General features: G+C 41.5%; 1 protein-coding gene across 3 annotated transcripts in view; it reads left to right on the forward strand.

Annotated features, from left to right (window-relative positions):
• Positions 1-21,752, forward strand: part of AIG1 (androgen induced 1) — a 272,202-nt gene that overhangs the window by 41,810 nt on the left and 208,640 nt on the right. Inside the window, exon 2 of one of the 3 annotated variants that reach the window (XM_070796289.1) lies at positions 1-21,042. This exon is cut by the window's left edge and continues 14,720 nt beyond it. The exons of the other annotated variants lie outside the window; for them this stretch is intronic. The gene's annotated coding sequence lies outside the window, so the exon portion shown is untranslated. Of the gene's footprint in view, positions 21,043-21,752 lie in introns of those variants that run through there. 3 annotated transcript variants of the gene reach the window in all.

Here is a 21,752-nt window from a genome sequence, read left to right on the forward strand (position 1 = left end):
GAGGTTCTTTCTTTAGTTCTTCTTCGCTTTCTGCTATAAGGGTGGTGTCATCTGCATATGTGAGGTTATTGATATTTCTCCCGGCAATCTTGATTCCAGCTTGTGCTTCATCCAGTCCAGCATTTCTCATAATGTACTTTGAATATAAGTTAAATAAGCAGGGGACAATATACAGGTTTCTGTTAGCTATCTATTTTACACACGGTAGTGGAGAAGGCAATGGCACCCCACTCCAGTACTCTTGCCTGGAAACTCCCATGGACGGAGGAACCTGGTAGGTTGCAGTCCATGGGGTTGCGAAGAGTCAGACATGACTGAGCGACTTCACTTTCGCTTTTTACTTTCATGCATTGGAGAAGGAAATGGCAACCCACTCCAGTATTCTTGCTTGGAGAATCCCAGGGACAGAGGAGCCTGGTAGGCTGCCGCCTATGGGGTCGCATGGAGTTGGACACGACTGAAGCGACTTAGCAGCAGCAGCAGCAGTGTATTGTTAGTGCAACTCTCTCAGTTCATTCCACCCTCTCCTGTCCCCACTTATGTCCACAAGTTTCTTCTCTACATCTGCATCTCTTCTCTCTTATTCTTGCCCTGCAAATAGGTTCATCAGTACCATTTTTCTAGATTTTATATATATATATATACACACACATTAATATATGATACTTGTTTTTCTCTTTCTGTTTTACTTCACTCTTACTTGACTCTAGGTTCATTCACATCACTACCAATGACCCAGTTCCATTCCTTTTTATGGCTGAGTAATATTCCATTTTGTATCTTTATTTTTTACAAAATTTCATTTAAAGTAAGAGCCCATGTCACAGATCAACAGGACCAGAGCAAAATACTGAGGATGTGGTCAGGCCAGGTAAATTTAAGGAGTTTGGTTGCCCAAAGAGAAGATTCAAGATAACATGAAGAGTGAGAGGTACTGAGCAGCATTTGAGGGGGAAAGACAGAGTCCTCCATGCCATTCAGAAGAGGCATGACCTGTGAGTCATGTTCAAGGTGAAGGTACTGATAAAGCTGTGAATGGTGAGCGATCAGAGCATAGACCTTCAGAGAAAAAAAATCAGGAAGCACAGCCACCTGTTGAGTATCATAATTTTAATATCACTTACCTCCTTAAATCTAAAATACTTGCCTAGGAGTTGATAGCTGGAATGCTTCCTCAAGTTGACCACAAACACTATAAAGTGTACGTTTTTCTGAGAGAAAAGTGTCAAACCATGTCAATATCCTTTCCACAGCTCCAGAGAAAAAACATGTGCACAAGCACAATTCTACCCTTGAATTGGCAATGCAAGTGAAATGGATCATTTACTGTGGAGGAATGTGTTATTGAGTTCTCTGATTTGTTTTCTGAAACTTCAGTAGCCTGGGTTCAGACGTAGGGCTTTGCTTTGGAAGCTTTCCTCAATAGAACATGAGGACCTTCACAGAGCTTCCCAATTCTTGGGCACACCAGCCGCAGTAGTTGTCATTCCTGAGAATTTAGCTCTACAGGCAGCCAGCCTCCAAGCAGGGCAGATGGTGGGAACAGGAGGTTGATTTTTGGGGAAAGGTGGTAGGAATGGAGGCCATTAAGGAAATGGTAGCCTTTCTACAAGGATCCCCAAAGTCCGATAGGGGAGTACAGTGAAACTGAATGCCTTTTCTTTCTGTACAATGATGGACTGAATTGTGCCCCACTCCGCCCCTAAATTCTTCTTGCTTAGAGAATCCCTTGGACAGAGGAGCCTGTTGGGCTACAGTCCATAGGGTCACACAGAGTCAGACATGACTGAAGTGACTTAGCATGCAGCACAAATTCTAATGTTGAGGTCCTAACATCCAGTACCTAAGAATGAAACCAGACAGCAAGGAGATCAAACCAGTCAATCCTAAAGGAAATCAACCCTGAATATTCATTGGAAATCTGTTGCCGAAGCTGAAGCTTCAGGACTTCGGCCACCTGATTCCACTCATTGGAAAAGACTGTGATGCTGGGAAAGATTGAGGGCAGGAGGAGAAGGGGATGACAGAGAATAAGGTGGTTGGATGGCATCACTGACTCAATGGACCTGAATTTGGGCAAAATTCATGAGATGGTGAAGGACAGAGGAGCCTGGAGTGCTGCAGTACATGGGGGAGCAAAGAGATGGACACGACTGAGTGACTGAACAGCAAGATGTAATTAGTTGAGATCCTGAAGCATAGGGTGGGCCCCTCATCCAGCATGATCAGCATCTTTGTAAACAGGGAGAATTTTGCCCAAACACACACATGGGAGAGCACTCTGAAGATGAGGGCAGAGACTGGGATGATGCCTCTACAGCCAAAGAAGGCCAGAGATGGCCAGGAAACCACCATGAGTTGGGGAGAGGCATAATACAGTGTTCCTCTCACAGGCCTCAGGAGGAACCAGGCTGCTAACATCTTAATCTCGGACTTCTAGCCTTCAGAACTGTGAGACAAGATATTTTTGCTGTTTAAGCCATTCCGTTTTTGGTACTAGAAGATGAATAGATGTTTTATTGTTTCTTGTCTGTCTCTTCCAATTCACCCTGCGTTCACTGAGGTCAGGGGCTACAATCTGGGCATTTCCAAAACCTCATCCCATAACACAGTGTCAAGCAGCACGCTTGGTAGTGATGGTGGTTTAGTCACTGTCTGACTCTTTGCAGTCTGATGGATTGCAGCCCATCAGCCTCCTCTGTCCATGGAATTTCTCAGGCAAGAATACTGGAGTGGGTTGCCGTTTCCTTCCGCAGGGGATCTTCCCGACCCAGGAATCAAACCCAGGAATTCACCTGAGCCACCAGAGAAGCCCGAAATATTTATTGAATGTATAAGTAAATATACTGGTTCCTACTGATAAGCATTTGGATTACTCTCAATTAGGAAAGGAATTATTCTGTTCTCCTAGTTCCCAAACTTATTCCTGTTTATTTTTGACATTGGCTTAGGTTCAGAGTGGCTTTTTTTCATTGCTGCTGCTTCTCCCCAGATCCTACTCCTGCACTTAATTAAGGCATTTCTCTATTTTAAAAGTTAAATATATCAATTTTTATAGTTTCTGTAGCTTCCCTGGTAGCTCAGTGGCTTGGGCAAACTCTGGGAGATGTGGGGGACAGGGAGTCCTGGCGTGCTACAGTCCCATGGGGTCTTGAAGAGTCAGACATAAGTTGGTGATTGAACAATAGGAAAGCCTTCCTTTATGATAAAATTTCTATAGGTTGTGTCAAACATTCAGTCAAGAATTTTTTTGAGGGGAAAAAACAGTTTTTTTTTTTATTGATGTACAAATAAAGTCAAAGATTCATTGCAGCATAAAGATGCCTACACATTGTAGAGATGTCTCATCAGTAAATAAACTGCATGGACAATTTATCTAGACAGAGCAAAAGTGATAGCTTATCTAAAACTATCTAAAACAGACTAGACATCTATCATCTAGGTTGTGGGAACTAGCTATACTGATTTCTAGTGATATGTGAAGAACTGAGATATTTTCAAACTAGAAGTGCAAATGTAGGTCCTCAAGAATAAACTGGAAAACTTGCCCGCTTCCAAGTGCAAGCAATGAAACTATGCCAACTGGGCATGCGTGGACACCCCAGCGTCCATCTACTTAGCGCTGAACCTTTCTTTCAGGGGGCTAAAGTGCAGAGGGGAAGGAGGTTTACTGAAGACTCTGAGGGAACGAGATGACTCAGAAGGACACAGGGAAGGGGAGAAGAACTCTTAATCAGAGGCATATAGTTTCTGTGATATTGGTTCTTAGAACTCCTGAGTTACAAATCTTTTCTGAAAACTTGGGAATCACTAAAATATCCTTACATCATGATAACCTGGAAATGTTTCTACTTCACATCTTTTGTGTGTTTTGGTTTCTGTGGTTCTTTGTGTTTGTTTAGTTGTGTTTCTTCTAAAGGAGGGAAATAGAGAACAAACACTTTCATTAGGTTCATGGTCTGGTTATACAGATGATGGACAACATGGTTTTTACAGAAGACTTCCCTCTGAAAATTCATCTGCATGAATTATTGTTGTTTTAGCTGGAGAAATATATTTTGCTTAAACATTTAGACTTGTCACAATGGCTGCACAAAAACTTTCACGCTGAATTGTGTCTCTCAATTTACAGTTTTGTTTCAGAATACAGGGAAGGTCATATCCCATGTGGTCACAGGTGACTCCATGAAGGTTTTTGTCTACCATGTTTGCTGTGTAAGATTATTGTAATGTGAATTAGAGGCTCTAGACTCAGATCTAGTTTAAAAACATTTCAGATTTACTTTACCAAAAGTGGTTAAGATAAAAATTTTCTGCAAGATTTCCCACTTACTACACAGCATTTAAGAAAAATTTACTCAATTTAAGACAGTATCTTGAGAAACCTAAGATCAAGCAAAAGAACTTGGAAGGAAAAACATCTTCTGACTGTGATGGTCATTTGTGGTGTCTATTTGATAGCACAACAAGCGAAATAGAACTCCTTGCTTTCCCTTTTCACTGATCTAACCTCTGTTTCTAGAAATACCAACTAGAAGGGCAGCTCAGAGAATTCTCACTTAACAACTTCAGCTGGATGGGACCCAGAGCCTGGCTCTTGGGTATAAAATTACACTTTTAACTGTATGTGTGGATATTAACACTTGCCTTTGCCGGTTTCAGACAGACACATATATGTGGTATGTATGTGTGTGCCAAGTGTGCTGAGTCACTCCGTCATGCCTGACTCCTTGCATCCTGTGGACTGTGGCCTGCTGGGCTCCTCTGTCCATGGGATCCTCCAGGCAAGAATACTGGAGTGGGTTGTCATGCCCACCTCCAGCAGATTTCCTGACCTAGGGATCAAACCTGCATCTCTTATGTTTCCTGCATTAGCAGGTGCGTTTGTTTGTTTTTTAACCACTAGTGCCACCTGGGAGTCACCATATGTGGTACACTCATAGATATCTAACTTTCTAAGATATTTACTATTAGAAATGCCTTTTAAGCCCTGGGGCTATAGATGTATTCTCTGGAGAAGAGAATGGCAATCCACTCCAGTATTCTTGCCTGGAGAATTCCACGGACAGAGAAGCCTGGTGGGCTACAGTCCATGGGGTCGCAAAGAGTTGGACAGGACTGAGCGACTAACACACATAGATGTATTAGTGTGGAATGCTATAATTCCATACATTTGACCACACCTCCTTAATATATCCCATGTATATATGCATTTATTCACACGTTAACTCATTTATTTATTTTATAAACACAACAGGTATACCGAGAAATGCACAGATCTTATGTGAGTACCTCAGAAAACTTCTGCAAAGGGAACATGTCTGTGTAACCAATGCCCAGATCAGGATCTCAAATAGCAGTCCAAAGTTGCCTGTGTCCCCTCCCTGTCATCGCCTCCTCAGAGGTAACCACTATCATGGCCTCCATCACTATGGACTAGTGCTACCTCTTCTTGGTTTCTATGGAAATGGAATCATGCATTTGTGCTAGGGTTTCTGTCTAGCTTTTCTTGCTCAGTATTGTAATCTACATGATTCATCCATGTGCTTACATGTAGCAGTGATTTCTTCTTTTTCATTACTTGTAAGATTCTGTTTTAGGTATTTAAAAATTTACCTTCCATTCTGTTGCTGGCACACTTTGGGGTTAGTTTCCGTTTTAAGCTTTTGGGAATAATGCATCGGTGAATATGCTGGTGCATGTGTTTGGTGCATGAGTGTGTTTGCCCAGGAGTAGCATTGCTTGGTTAACATCAACTGTTAATACACCCATGTTTAGCTTAGTAGGTACTGCCTAACAGTTTTCCAGAGTGGCTTCAAATTTTTACACTCCTGCCAGCAGTGTTTAAAAGTTATAGTTATTCTGTGTCTTCACCCACACATAGGGCATCCCTGATAGCTCATTTGGTAAATAATCTACCTGCAATGCAGGAAATCCTGGTTCAATTCCTAGGTTGGGAAGATCCCCTGGAGAAGGGATAGGCTACCCTATCCAGTGTTCTTGGGCTTCCCTTGTGGCTCAGCTGGTAAAGAATCTGCTTGCAATGCGGGAGACCTGGGTTTGATCCCTGGGTTGGGAAGATCCCCTGGAGAAGGGAAAGGCTACCCACTCCAGTATTCTGGCTTGGAGAATTCCATGGACTGTATATATAGCCCATGGAGTCACAAAGAGTCAGGCACAACTGAGCAACTTTCACTTTCAGTTTTTACCAACACTTTGTAGTGTCAATTTTTAAAATATTATTTTATTATTTTAATTTAGCTATTCTAAGGGTTATAATTAATACTTTGGCCACCTCATGCGAAGAGTTGACTCATTGGAAAAGATTCTGATGCTGTGAGGGATTGGAGGCAGGAGGAAAAGGGGACGACAGAGGATGAGATGGCTGGATGGCATCACTGACTCGATGGACGTGAGTCTGAGTGAACTCCGAGAGTTGGTGATGGACAGGGAGGCCTGGCGTGCTGTGATTCATGGGGTCGCAAAGAGTCGGATATGACTGAGCAACTGAACTGCACTGAACTGAACTGAAGGGTTATAATTAACACTTCATTATCTTTTAATGTATTTAATCAATAATAATGTTAAGTTTTTTATTTGCTTATTGACAATTTCACTAGCCTTTTTTATGTAATGCCTGTTAAAGTCCTTTGCTATTAAAAAATACATATTCTCTCTTTTTTGATTTGTAGGAAGCTTAAAAAATATATGTATATATCCATTTCATTGTCTAACTCACTGAAACTATGAACCATGCTGTGTAGGGCCACCCAGGATGGACAGGTCATGGTAGAGAGTTCTGACAAAACATGGTCTGCTGGAGAAGGGAATGGCAAACCACTTCAGTATTCTTGCCTTGAGAATCCCATGAACAGTATGAAAAGGCAAAAAGATAGGACACTGAAAGATGAACTCCCAAGTTCAGTAGGTGCCCAATATGCTATTGGAGATCAGTGGAGAAATAACTCCAGAAAGAATGAAGGGAGGGAGCCAAAGCAAAAACAATACTCTATTGTGGATGTGACTGGTGATGGAAGTAAAGTCTGATGCTATAAGGAGCAATATTGCATAGGAACTTGGAATGTTAGGTCCATGAATCAAGACAAATTGGAAATGATCAAACAGGAGATGGCAAGAGTGAACATCAATGTTTTAGTAATCAATGAACTAAAATGGACTGGAATGGGTGAATTTAACTCAGATGACCATTATATGTACTACTGTGGGCAAGAATTCCTTAGAACAAATGGAGTAGCCTTCATAGTCAACAAAAGAGTCCGAAATGCAGTACTTGGATGCAATCTCAAAAACAACAGAATGATCTCTTTTTGTTTCCAAGACAAACCATTCAATATCACGGTAATCTAAGTCTATGCCCTGACCACTAATGCTGAAGAAGCTGAAGTTGAATGGTTCTGTGAAGACCTACAAGACCTTCTAGAATGAACACCCCCAAAAGATGTCCTTTTCATTATAGGGGACTGGAATGCAAAAGTAGGAAGTCAAGAAACACCTGGAGTACCAGGCAAATTTGGCCTTGGAGTACAAAACAAAGCAGGTCAAAGCCTAACAGATTTTTTGACTGTGATGGTCATTCGTGGTGTCTATTTGATAGCACAACAAGCGAAATAGAACTCCTTGCTTTCCCTTTTCACTGATCTAACCTGTTTCTAGAAATACCAACTAGAAGGGCAGCTCAGAGAATTCTCACTTAACAACTTCAGCTGGATGGGAACCAGAGCCTGGCTTTTTACACTTTTTATCACTGGTCGTAGCAAACACCCTCCTTCAACAACACAAGAGATGACTACACGTGGACATCACCAGATGGTCAGTACTGAAATCAGACTGATTATATTCTTTGCAGCCAAAGATGGAGAAGCTCTATAAAGTCATCAAAAACAAGACTGGGAGCTGACTGTGGCTCAGATCATGAACTCCTTGTTGAAAAATTCAGACTGAAATTGAAGAAAGTAGGGAAAACCATGAGACCATTCAGGTATGACCTAAATGAAATCCCTTATGATTATACAGTGGAAGTGAGAAGTAGATTCAGGGGATTAGATCTTATAGAGTGCCTGAAGAACTATGAATGGAGCTTCGTGACATTTTGTAGGAGGCAGTGATCAAGACCATCCCCAAGAAAAAGAAATGCAAAAAGGCAAAATGGTTGTCTGAGGAGGCCTTACAAATAGCTGAGAAAAGAAGAGAAGTGAAAGGCAAAGGAGAAAAGGAAAAATATACCTATTTGAATGCAGAATTCCAAAGAATAGCAAGGAAAAATAAGAAAGCCTTCCTCAGTGATCAGTGCAAAGATGTAGAGGAAAACAACAGAATGGGAAAGACTAGCGATCTCTTCAAGAAAATTAGAGATACCAAGGGAACATTTCATGCAAAGATGAGCACAATAATGGACAGAAACGATCTGGACCTAACAGAAGCAGAAGATGTTAAGAAGAGATGGCAAGAATACACAGAAGAACTGTACAAAAAAGATCTTCATGACCAAGATAATCACGATGGTATGATCACTCACCTAGAGCAGACATCCTGGAATGTGAAGTCAAGTGGGCCTTAGAAAGCATCACTATGAACAAAGCTAGTGGAGGTGATGGAATTCCAGTTGAGCTATTTCAAATCCTGAAAGATGGTGCTGTGAAAGTGCTGCACTCAATATGCCAGCAAATTTGGAAAACTCAGCAGTGGCCACAGGACTGGAAAAGGTCAGTTTTTATTCCATTCCCAAAGAAAGGCAATGCCAAAGAATGTTCAAACTACTGCACAATTGCACTTATCTCACACGCTAGCAAAGTAATGCTCAAAATTCTCCAAGCTAGGTTTCAACAGTATGTGAACTGTAAACTTCAAGATGTTCAAGCTGGATTTAGAAAAGGCAGAGGAACCAGAGATCAAATTGCCAACATCTGCTGCATCATCGAAAAAACAAGAGTTCCAGAAAAACATCTACTGCACTTTATTGACTATGCCAAAGCCTTTGACTGTGTGGATCACAACAAACTGTGGAAAATTCTTCAAGAGATGGGAATACCAGACCATCTGGCCTGCCTCTTGAGAAATCTGTATACAGGTCAGGAAGCAACAGTTAGAACTGGACATGGAACAACAGCCTGGTTCCAAATGGGAAAAGGAGTACCTCAAGGCTATATATTGTCACCCTGCTTATTTAACTTATATACAGAGTACATCATGGGAAATGCTGGGCTGGATGAAGCACAAGTTGAAATCAAGAGTGCTGGAAGAAATATCAGTAACCTCAGATATGCAGATGACACCACCCTTAGGCAAAAAACAAAGAACTAAAGAGCGTTTTGATGAAAATGAAAGAAGAGAGTGAAAAAGTTGGCTTAAAACTCAACATTCAGGAAACTAAGATCATGGCATCCAGTCTCATCACTTCATGGTACGTAGATGGGGAAACAGTGGAAACAGTGAGAAACTTTCTTTTTGAGGGCTCCAAAATCACTGCAGATGGTGATTGCAGCCATGAAATGAAAAGACGCTTGCTCCTTGGAAGAAAATTTATGACCAACTTAGCATATTAAAAAGCAGAGACATTACTTTGCCAACAAAGTTCCATCTAGTCAAAGCTATAGTTTTTCCAGTAGTCATGTATGGATGTGAGAGTTGGACTCTAAAGATAAAGCTGAGCACTGAAGAATTGATGCTTTTGAACTGTGGTGTTTGAGAAGACTCTGAGAGTCTCTTGGACAGCGAGGGGATCCAACCCGTCCTTCCTAAAGGAAATCAGTCCTGAATATTCATTGGAAGGACTGATGCTGAAGCTGAAACTCCAATCCTTTGGCCACCTGATGCGAAAAAGTGACTCATTTGAAAAGACCCTAATGTTGGAAAAGATTGAAGGTGGGAGAAGGGGATGACAGAGGATGAGATGGTTGGATGGTATCACCAACTCAATGGACATGAGTTTGAGTAAGCTCTGGGAGTTGGTGATGGAGAGGGAAGCCTGGCATACGTACTGCAGTCCATGGGTTTGCAAAGAGTCGGACACAACTAAGTGACTGAACTGATCTGAATTGATACTATTTCAGAAGTACATGTATTACAAATATATATATTTTTAAATATTGCTTGTCGTAACTGTACGCTGCATCTTTTGAGCAATTGAAACATGTACACCCATGGCCGATTCATGTCAATGTGTGGCAAAAAACCACTACAATATTGTGAAGTAATTAGCCTCCAATTAAAAAAAAAATCTTATTTTCAACAAAGCCGTTTTATTAATCTGTTCCACTGCTGTACATGATTACTTTTGCCCTTTTAAGAAATAGCTATGTAATCCAAGATCATGAAGATATTCCCCTATTCTATATTCTAGTTTTGTCATTTGACATCTCACATTTATGGTCCATCTGGTAGTGAATTTGGTGTGTGGTGTGAGGTAGGAGTCTTCTCTCTCACATGGATGTCTGTTTTTTCACCTAAAGAATGGCAGTGGCAGCTTTATTCTATATTAGATGACTGTTATGTGTTGGTCTGTGTCTGGATTCTCTTCTGTCTTATTGGTCTATTTATCTGTTCTTGCCACACACTTACAATAGCCATAAATTAAATCTTGATATCTGATACTGTAAGTCCTCCAACTTTATGCTTAAAGATTGTTTTGATTTCTCTTGGCCTTTTGCATTTCTATTTAATTTTAGAATCAGCTTGCCATCCTTTTTTTTTTTACATTAAAAATTAGGTTGTTAATTGAAATAACATTGAGTGCTATTAATTTAGGGAGAGTTCACATTTTGTAATATTGTACCTTCTGGGAACATAGTATATTCCTCCATTTCTTTAGGGCTCCTTTTAACCTTATCTCTGTAAAGTTTTGTGGTTTTTCTATGTGGTGGTCTTACACATCTTTCTTTAGCTTTTTTCCGGTAATGTGCCTTCTTTGTAGTTTGAGAGCTGCTTCTAATTTGTATAAAAGCAAAATCTTCCTTTAGACTCACAACCTTAAGCAAAATGTTATGGAGAAACTATTTTGAAGCTGAAAAGAGGAAGTGCCCTTGTGCCTTGAAGAGGAGGTGTGGGGTTTTTTTGGGTGGTGGTTTGAGGTAGGTGAGATGCAGTATGTCTTGTCCAGATGGAGTCTCTGGAAATCTTAAAAGCAGCAGATGGGTGTGGGAAGAATGACAGAGAATTGAAAAGCATACTGACTTACTGCCTTGGGTAATTGCATAGTTGAATGAAGAAACCAATGTGTATTTTAAGTATCTGAACCACATTCATTGACATTAAACAAAGGCCCATTCTAAACAAATAAATTACATGCTGGACCTTCCTTCCTAAATGTTTGACTTCTCTTCACCAATTGCCAGAGATTAAACATTTTACCGTTAATGATCAAAATATTCAGGTGACTGAGTAAGGGAGAAATTCATTGGATTTACTATCAAGTAGATTTCCCATTAAGTAAAAAAATACTTCAAAATTTCATAAATCATTCATGAGTCAGTGAAAGCATACTGTTTCAGAGTTGAAGTCTCTTAGGGTCCCTGTAATTATTCGTCTATTTTTCTTCCCTTTCCCAGACATTCTTTGGGAAAGAATATTTCTTATTCCCTGATTTCAGTGTCTCAACTCCAGCTCACTTCTCACACTGGTTCCTGATTCCTGAAGTCTGTTGAAATTACTATATTCAAGACACAAAACCTCCTCATTGTCAGATTCAGTGAAAACATTTGTGTTCCTCCAGCTTCTTTTCAATATTTGAGGTTATTGAAATATTCCTTCTCTGTGGAACTATTCTGTCATGGCTTCCTTAATGCTCGTCATCCTTGCCTCTTTCTCCTCCCTCTCTAACATTCTTCCTTGGGCCATTTTCCAGGCTCTCTTTGTCCCATAAATGTTGGTTTTGCACACGGCCAGCTTCCCTGATAGCTCAGTTGGTAAAGAATCTTCCTGCAATGCAGGAGCACCCAGTTCGATTCCTGGGTTGGGAAGATCCCCTGGAGAAGGGATAGGCTACCCATTCCAGTGTTCTTGGGCTTCCCTTGTGGCTCAGCTGGTAAAGAATCCACCTGCAATACAGGAGACCTGAGTTTGATCCCTGGGTTGGGAATATCCCCTGGAGAAAGGAAAGGCTACACACTCCCATATTCTGGCCTGGAGAATTCCATGGATTGTATAGTCCATGGGGTCACGAAGAGTTGGATATGACTGAAGCGACTAAGCTCAGCAACACCTGGGAAACTCCTTCAATATTATTAACAACTGCTTTTTTTTTGTTTCCACATTTGCTCACACGTGGCCCTCCTAAACAGCCTCCTCACGGGCTCCTCTGCCTTCAGTATTCTCACTTTTTAGTCTGTTATATCTGCTCTTAGGGTGAGCTCTCTTGAATATGCTGCTCCTCTATTGAAAATTGTACAGAGGCGCTGATTTTCCTTTGACATAAAGGCCGAACTCCTCACCGTGTTGTTCTAAACCTAGTCATACTGGAGCTCCTTTCTGCTTCTCTTATCTCATCTCTTGATGTTAGCTCTCCAGAATTGCTTGCAGTTCCTTCTATCACTCGCTGCTGCTTCTGCCCAAACAGGCACACCCTTGTCCTCATCCATCGCCCTCCTCCTGGGGACCGCCTCCTACTCATTCTCCAGAACTCAAGATAGGACACACTCTAGGGAGACCTTATCTCATTTTCCCCTGCCAGTCTGGACTCTGTTAAATTACATCGTGATTATCTATTTTGGTCACCCCACTGTGAACTTCTTGAAGGCAAGGAACATGCCTTTCATGTTTGTGTTCCTCCTCCATGGCTGCTTTTACAAATGAGCGCTGTGTTAAGCCCTGGGGGTGCCCAGATGAGCAGGACATTATCTCTGCCCATGGGGCTCCCACAGTAGAGAAGGAGAAATAGAAGCATCAACAGATAGTTATGGTGTGATTTGATGTGTACCATGTTACAGGTGTTTTTAAAACAAGGAAGAAGCAGCACCTGATTCTGGGTCCAAGAGAGTTCTATTAAAGTGTACAGTAGGGATCTCTAGAGAAATTACATGTGGAGAAATAGTCCACCGAGTAAAGATCATCTCCAGGAAAATTCCTGACAGCCCTGCAGCCTATGTGACCAGTTGCTCTCCTTTGAGTGTTCCCTCAGGTCTCCACATGAAGAGGACTGTATCAGTTCAGTTCAGTTCAGTCGCTCAGTCGTGTCTGACTCTTTGCGACCCCATGAATTGCAGCATGCCAGGCCTCCCTGTCCATCACTATCTCCCAGAGTTCACTCAAACTCACGTCCATCGAGTTGGTGATGCCATCCAGCCATCTTATTCTCTGTCATCCCCTTCTCCTCCTGCCCCCAATCCCTCCCAGCATCAGAGTCTTTTCCAATGAGTCAACTCTTTGCATGAGGTGGCCAAAGTACTGGAGTTTCAGCTTTAGCATCATTCCTTCCAAAGAACACCAGGGCTGATCTCCTTTAGAATGGACTGGTTGGATCCGAGGACTGTATGGGAGTTAAAATATTTACAGTTGATATTGAAGCATGTAAATAGACATTATGAGGTTTGTATGCAGAGATCTATGCATTCAGCTGTATTTTAATTGGAGAGGTATATGCATTAAGATTAGTGGAAACTTGAAAGAAAATCAGCATCTTATTTTGTGTGCTCAGAAACTCTCTGACCAAAACCCTAACACTACTTGAGGCAGATGTCCACCCTGACTTTCTAAATGTTTGCCTTGACAATGAATGAGAAAAACCTAAAGCCTTGAAAGGTTCCATCTGGTTCTTTTTTCGGATATACTGTTAAATCACAGAAAACAATCCAGAAAAGCAGGATCTTTACATTTTGGTTTCCCTGCATCCACATTCCAGGAGAGGACACTTCATGGTTGAGTGTTCTATAGGTATTCTTCCAGACCCAAGGGTAATGACCAGAGCCTTATGCAGTGCAGGGTGAACTCACACTAGCCGTCAGAGAAGGAATCTGAATTAATCTGGACCAGAGTCATCTAGTCTGTATATGGGATTGTCTTCAGTAGGGCCTTGTGCCCGGTGTGCTGAGGTTCATGGGGTCACAAAGAGTCAGACACGACTGAGCAACTGAACTGAATGCCTTGTACTGATGCCTGTCGACTTGCGGGACCATGACTAAACTTCAGGAGGTTTGCAGAGTCCCTGAAATTCCACATAAAATTGAGTATGTGTGCATAGGGGGAGAAAGGCCATAGCTTTCATCGTATCCTTGAAGTTCTTGTAACTCAAATAACCACTGGTCTACACCCTTTGGTTTCTGTTCATTGTATTTATTCGTTTGGTAATCATGTATGGAGGATCTAGGTCTTGGGCATTTTGCTGTCTGCTGACTTACTCTTTTGACATGTGTTGCAGCGATGCATGGAATGGTGGGAAAAATTGAAGGCGGGAGGAGAAGGGGACGATGGAGGATGAGATGGTTGGATGGCATCACCGACTTGATGGATGTGAGTTTTGAGTAAGCTCCAGGAGTTGGTGAGGGACAGGGAAGCCTCGTGTGCTGTAGTCCATGGGGTCACGAGTGGTGGGAAAGATTGAAGGCGGGAGGAGAAGGGGACAACAGAGGATGAGATGGTTGGATGACATCACTGACTCGATGGACATGAGTTTGAGTAAGCTCTGGGAGTTTTTGATGGACAGCGAAGCCTGGTGTGCTACAGTCCATGTGGTCACAAAGAGTCAGACATGACTGAGTGACTGAACTGAACTGAACTGATGGAGTGGTTCAGATTCAAGTCAGCAGTCATGACAACCTAGGTTGCAGGCACTTCCATGTGCAAGATCTCACTGAGTCTTCACAGTAAATCTGTGTGGTATATATTCTTATGACCATTTTACAGAAGAGAACAAGTTCAGAGTGTAAAGAATACTTTCCTAAGGGCAACTGAATACTCAAGCAGGTGAACTGAACCTAAGGATCTAAAGATGGATAGAACATTATGCTCCCAGTCTTAAGCTCACAGTCTTCTGGGGCAGCCAGATAGAAACAGATACTTAAATCCAGTGACATAAATGCAAGGATACACCAATATACAATATAAAATCTCAGTATCAATGTGTATATCTTTCCTCCAGCTGTACTTTGTCAAGGAGAGAGAGGAGCTGGGTCTCAAACGGTAAATAATAGTTGACTCGGTGGACTGGAATTAAAAAGCATACCAGGTTGATGGAAAAACATTTACAAAACATAGATGTGAGCTAGTTTTCTGCTTGCGATGAAATGACAGTGGTTTGAAACAGTGAGCACATAAATAAATATCACAGCTTTTAGAAAGAGGTAAGTAGGAGAATCAGGTTCTACCCTATGTGTTTCTACATATATTAACAAATCTACAGTTTCCTTCCAGAAAGTAGTAGTCCAGGCTGTACAGTAGCCACAATTTTAAATGCCTTTTTTCCTTTTTTAAAGATTTTTTCCCCCATGGCTAATTCAATATGTGTGTCCTTCACACTGTATGTACTTAGGACTTGTTGATTCTGTAGGTTCTCTTAGGACAGAGATGCACTGTAAACATTTTCCTAACCTGATCTAGATGCAAACAAAATCTCAGCTTAACAACTAACCCAAACACACAGGTAACTGCTTCATCTACTTCATGGCCCTGAATAGCAGGGAAGTTCATAGAAAGTATATTTTCAAATTAAACGATCAAAACATATGTTTTTCAAAACTCTTCTAGGGATAGTAAATTTAATGCTTGTTTTTTTCTCCTGAAAAACAGCAAAAGTAGTATAAAATAATGGTAGGTAATTCCTAAGGGGAAATACTTCAAGAAACTTTGACATATTAATGCTTGTTTATGCTTTAGCTTGCTGTTTTCTTTAAAAGTTTTCAGCAAGTTCTCAGAAATATGAATGGAAAAAACTTTTCTGACTCCACTTTAAAATATGTGGGAAAGAAAATGCACAAAATTGGAAGTGGTGGCAGGGAGGGAAAGAGAATACAAGCAAATAGGAAGAAGCCAGCACTGTTTTTATTTGATTACTGATTAGACATAGTAAGTTATAATTTGAGTAAAATGTTCAGGTTGTAAGTGTGTATTTTGCCACTTGAAAAAGCTAGTTACACTATGATATAATTTTCAGCGGATGTCAGCTTCCTGCTTATCAATCACTAGAACATAGTATCCCAGCGTACTATATCCCCTTGTAGTGTCCATCAATGGACGTCAAATGTCCATCAACTGCTTCAAGTATCCTGGCTAAAAACTATATTTTTAGGTCATTATTTCTTTGTATGTTTTACATAAACTGAGATCATGCTCTATATAAAAGTTTTCTGGGCCAGTATTCTTTAATCTGTAAAATCAAGTTTGTTGGAGTCTCTGGCTTCTGAGGTTTTTGTAAGGATTAAATGAGATGGGTCAGGAGGGAGCTCAGCTCAGTGCCTGGCACACAGTCAGTGTTCAGGGTTGTGGTTACTTTGTGTGTGTGTGATGAGAATTTTTTTGAGATCCTTCTCTTCAGTTCAGTTCAGTTCAGTTCAGTCGCTCAGTTATGTCCTTCTCTTAGCAACTTTCAAATAAGCAATACAGTATTACTAACTATAGTCATCTCTGGTTACTTTCTGTTACTTGTTTTTCACATTGATTATGTGAGTATTTTCTCAAGTTGTTCACTGTTGTTCAAAGACATGACATTTCAAGGATATAGAAACATCCCCCCATTCCTTCAAGGTTTAAATATGTCATTTGGGTCAGGTTAACCATTTCCAGATTGTTAATATATGGACTACAGTGAAATAAATGTTCTTGTCTGTAAGTTTCTGTGAGCCAGTAAGATGCATTTCTAAAAGTATTTGAAAAACTTTTGATTCATCTGTTCAAATTATACTCCTGAAATATTGTACCTGTTTGGAACTCCCCAAACAGAGGAGTGTTGAAATAAGAATTCTTATTACAGTGTTGAAATAAGAATTAAGTAAATGTAAAAGAATGTGGGGAAATGTAATAGAAGGCTGTGAATTTCAGAATCAGAATATTTGCATTCATTTATACCATGGAAGGCAAGGTAAATTTAATGTCTATTATCTTTCATATGTAAAAGAATCTTTTGTATAGATAATAGCTTTTTTGTATATAAATAAAAGCACTGTATAGAAGTCAAGAGGTCTAATCCCAAGACTCAATAATACGGGAATGTATACGAGTTTGAGGAAGTCACTCTACCTCCCATATTTATTTAGTTATAGTTTGTAAAATGGTGGTGCAATCCTATCTTAAAGGGCTCTTGTGGTGGTTAAATAAGATTGTTAAGCACCAGGCAGAGGTCTTGGCACAAAGTAAGCACCTGTGGTTCACCACAGTGTTACTGACCAAGAATATAATTTTTGCTGAAGAACGCGCCTTCAGCCTTCCTCATTTATTGCCTCATTCATAAAGCAGTAGAGTTCCCATCAGGCGCTCTGGCTACTTCACAAGTGAGCAGAGGGCAGAATTCCATGACACCTGTCAGTTTCACTGTCAGCATTTTCAGTTGGCCACTTCAGTGATCCTGGTTCAGTTCAGTTCAGTTTGGTCGCTCAGTTGTGTTCGACTCTTTGCAACCTCATGAATCGCAGCAGGCCAGGCCTCCCTGTCCATCACCAACTCCCGGAGTTCACTTAGACTCACGTCCATCAAGCCATCCAGCCATCTCATCCTCTGTCATCCCCTTCTCCTCCTGCCCCAAATCCCTCCCAGCATCAGAGTCTTTTCCAATGAGTCAACTCTTCGAATGAGGTGGCCAAAGTACTGGAGTTTCAGCTTTAGCATCATTCCTTCCAAAGAAATCCCAGGGTTGATCTCCTTCAGAATGGATTGGTTGGATCTCCTTGCAGTCCAAGGGACTCTCAAGAGTCTTCTCCAACACCACAGTTCAAAAGCATCAATTCTTCGGTGCTCAGCTTTCTTCACAGTCCAACTCTCACATCCATACATGACCACTGGAAAAACCATAGCCTTGACTAGACAGACCTTTGTTGGCAAAGTAATATCTCTGGTTAACTAGTGGTCCTGCTTAGGGTTAGCTTAATACAGTTCTCTTCCTTAACTGAACATAAGTTTAGCTCCAGCCTAGTTCTAAACTCTGAACCAAGCACTGGTGACTGGGGAATGAATAAAATATAATCTTTATCCGTGATGGGTTCACAATCTTGACAAGAAGTGGTTACCATCCTTTTTGGGTAAAATTCTTCTCTGTACTTTTTATTTATTTTATTATAGTTCTTTTTTGGGGGTCAGTTTTATTTTTTGATTTTTAATTTAAATTTATTTATTTTAATTGGAGGCTAATTACTTTACAATATTTAGTGAACATGTTTTAATGCTCTTCCACTGGGACATGAACTGGTAGATACGGCAACCAGTTCCAGTATTCTTGCCCGGAGAATCCCATGGACAGAGGAGCCTGGTGGCCTACAGTCCACGGGGTTGCAAAGAGTCAAACACAACTGAGCGACTTCACTTCATTTCAGTAAGAAAACCAAGCCTGAGGTGGTACTCCTTATCTGAAATGATAAGACTATGGTAATGTGTTAGTCACTGAGTCCTGTCTGACTCTTTGCAGCCCCATAGACTGTAGCTTGCCAGGCTCCGCTGTCCATGAAATTCTCCAGACAAGAATACTGGAGTGGGTAGCTATTCCCTTCTGGAGGGGATCTTTCCAACCCAGGGACTGAACCCAGGTCTCCTGCATTGCAGGCAGATTCTTTACCATCTGAGCCACCAGGGAAGTCATATTACAAGGTAGTTAGCAAGTCTTAATAGAAAGAGGATGGGCTTTTCATCTTTTCATCAAAAGACCCGGGTTGACAGCCAGCCTTCAAAACATACTTGTTGAATGATTTTGAGCAGGGCAGGCTCCTGTCTTCTAAGTGAGAAGACAAAAAGAGGTAAAATTTAATCATTCATTCATTCATTTGGCAAGTATTTGTTGAGCACCAGGGAATCACCAGTGAATAACTTATACAACAAATACTAGCCTCATTGAGATCAGATTCTAGTGGGAGAAAGGGTAGGATATAAAAAATGATGCTTGTGAAGGAGCAACATTTTTTTTTTTAATCCTCTCCTTTCTCCTACTAGAATCTACTCTCCATGAACCTATTTGAAGGGCAGTAATGGAGATGCAAAGAAATAGAGGAAAACAACAGAATGGGAAAGACTAGGGATCTTTTCAAGAAAATCAGAGATACCAAAGGAACATTTCATGCAAAGATGAGCTTAATAAAGGACAGAAATGGTATGGACCTAACAGAAGCAGAAGATATTAAGAAGAGATGGCAAGAATACACAGAAGAACTGTACAAAAAAGATCTTCACGACGCAGATAATCACAATGGTGTGCTCACTGACCTAGAGCCAGACATCCTGGAATGTGAAGTCAAGTGGGCCTTAGAAAGCATCACTACGAACAAAGCTAGTGGAGGTGATGAAATTCCAGTCGAGCTATTCCAAATCCTGAAAGATGATGCTGTGAAAGTGCTGTACTCAATATGCCAGCAAATCTGGAAAACTCAGCAGTGGCCACAGGACTGGAAAAGGTCAGTTTTCATTCCAATCCCAAAGAAAGGCAATGCCAAAGAATGCTCAAACTACCGCACAATTGCACTCATCTCACACGCTAGTAAAGTAATGCTCAAAATTCTCCAAGCCAGGCTTCAGCAATATGTGAACCGTGAACTTCCTGATGTTTAAGCTGGATTTAGAAAAGGCAGAGGAACCAGAGATCAAATTGCCAACATCTGCTGGATCATGGAAAAAGCAAGAGAGTTCCAGAAAAACATCTATTTCTTCTTTATTGACTATGCCAAAGCCTCTGACTGTGTGGATCACAATAAACAGTGGAAAATTCTTCAAGAGATGGGAATACCAGACCACCTGACCTGCCTCTTGAGAAATTTGTATGCAGGTCAGGAAGCAACAGTTAGAACTGGACATGGAACAACAGACTGGTTCCAAATAGGAAAAGGAGTTCATCAAGGCTGTATATTGTCACCCTGTTTATTTAACTTATATGCAGAGTACATCATGAGAAACGCTGGACTGGAAGAAGCACAAGCTGGAATCAAGATTGCTGGGAGAAATATCAATAACCTCAGGTATGCAGATGACATCACCCTTATGGCAGAAAGTGAAGAGGAACTCAAAAGCCTCTTGATGAAAGTGAAAGTGGAGAGTGAAAAAGTTGGCTTAAAACTCAACATTCAGAAAATGAAGATCATGGCATCCAGTACCACCCCTTCATGGGAAATAGATGGGGAAACAGTGGAAACAGTGTCAGACTTGATTTTTCTGGGCTCCAAAATCACTACAGATGGTGACTGCAGCCATGAAATTAAAAGACGCTTACTCCTTGGAAGGAAAGTTATGACCAACCTAGACAGCATATTCAAAAGCAGAGACATTACTTTGCCAACAAAGGTTCGTCTAGTCAAGGCTATGGTTTTTCCTGTGGTCATGTATGGATGTGAGAGTTGGACTGTGAAGAAGGCTGAGTGCCGAAGAATAGATGCTTTTGAACTGTGGTGTTGGAGAAGACTCTTGAGAGTCCCTTGGACTGCAAGGAGATCCAGCCAGTCCATTCTGAAGGAGATCAGCCCTGGGATTTCTTTGGAAGGAATGATGCTAAAGCTGAAACTCCAGTACCTTGGCCACCTCATGCAAAGAGTTGACTCATTGGAAAAGACCCTGATGCTGGGAGGGATTGGGGGCAGGAGGAGAAGGGGATGCCAGAGGATGAGATGGCTAGATGGCATCACTGACTCGGACGTGAGTCTCAGTGAACTCCGGGAGTTGGTGATGGACAGGGAGGCCTGGCGTGCTGCGATTATGGGGTCGCAAAGAGTCAGACACGACTGAGCAACTGATCTGATCTGATCTGAATGGAGATGCAGAAATAGAGAATAGATTTGTGGACACAGAGGGAAGGAGAGAGTGGGAGGAATTGAGAGAGTAGCATGGAAACATATACATTACCATATGTAAAATAGGTAGCCAGTGGGAATTTGCTATATGACACAGGGAGCTCAACCCAGTGTTCTGTGACGCCTAGAGGGGTGGGATGGGATGGGAGGTGGGAGGGAGGTTCAAGAAGGAGGGGGCATATGTATACCTATGGGTGATTCATGTTGATATATGACAGAAACCAACACAAAATTGTAAATCAGTTATCCTCCAATTAAAAATGAATAAGTATATTTTAAAATGTTGCTTGGGAAGGGAAAAAAGGCAGTATAGGAGCTAGGGAGTATCACTGGGGAGGAGCCTCCTTACAAGCTAAGGTTTGCATGAAGACAGTGGGAAAGTGGTTTAAGAAAACAGCAAATTTAGAGGCCCCACACAGAAGACCAGTGGGGCTGGAGCAGGGCAAGCTAGGGGGACAGTGGCAGGAAACAGCAAAGGGCCTCTTGGCATGTGCTGCAAAGGGCTCTTTGGCTTTTACTGAACATGAGATAGGAAGCTTTTGAAGGGCGTTGAGCAGGATGACGTGATCTGACTTTTCATAGCCTCACTCTGGCTGCTGCATAGAACAGAGTGGAGTCAAGCAGAAAAGTCAGGCAGGAGGCTTTGCCAGCAACTAAGGGGAAAGTTGGTGGTGACTCGGACCACGGAGGGAGCAGGAAAAGTGGTACAAAGTGTCAGATTCTGGACATGATTTTTAGACAGAGAGCCATCAGGACCTGCACATGAATGGCACAAGCAGAGCTGGGGGACACATGACTATAAAGTCAGAATTTCCATCCATGGAGATGAGGATG

This window comes from Bos indicus, chromosome 9 (assembly GCF_029378745.1).
Source record: "Bos indicus isolate NIAB-ARS_2022 breed Sahiwal x Tharparkar chromosome 9, NIAB-ARS_B.indTharparkar_mat_pri_1.0, whole genome shotgun sequence".
Lineage (NCBI taxonomy): Eukaryota > Metazoa > Chordata > Mammalia > Artiodactyla > Bovidae > Bos > Bos indicus.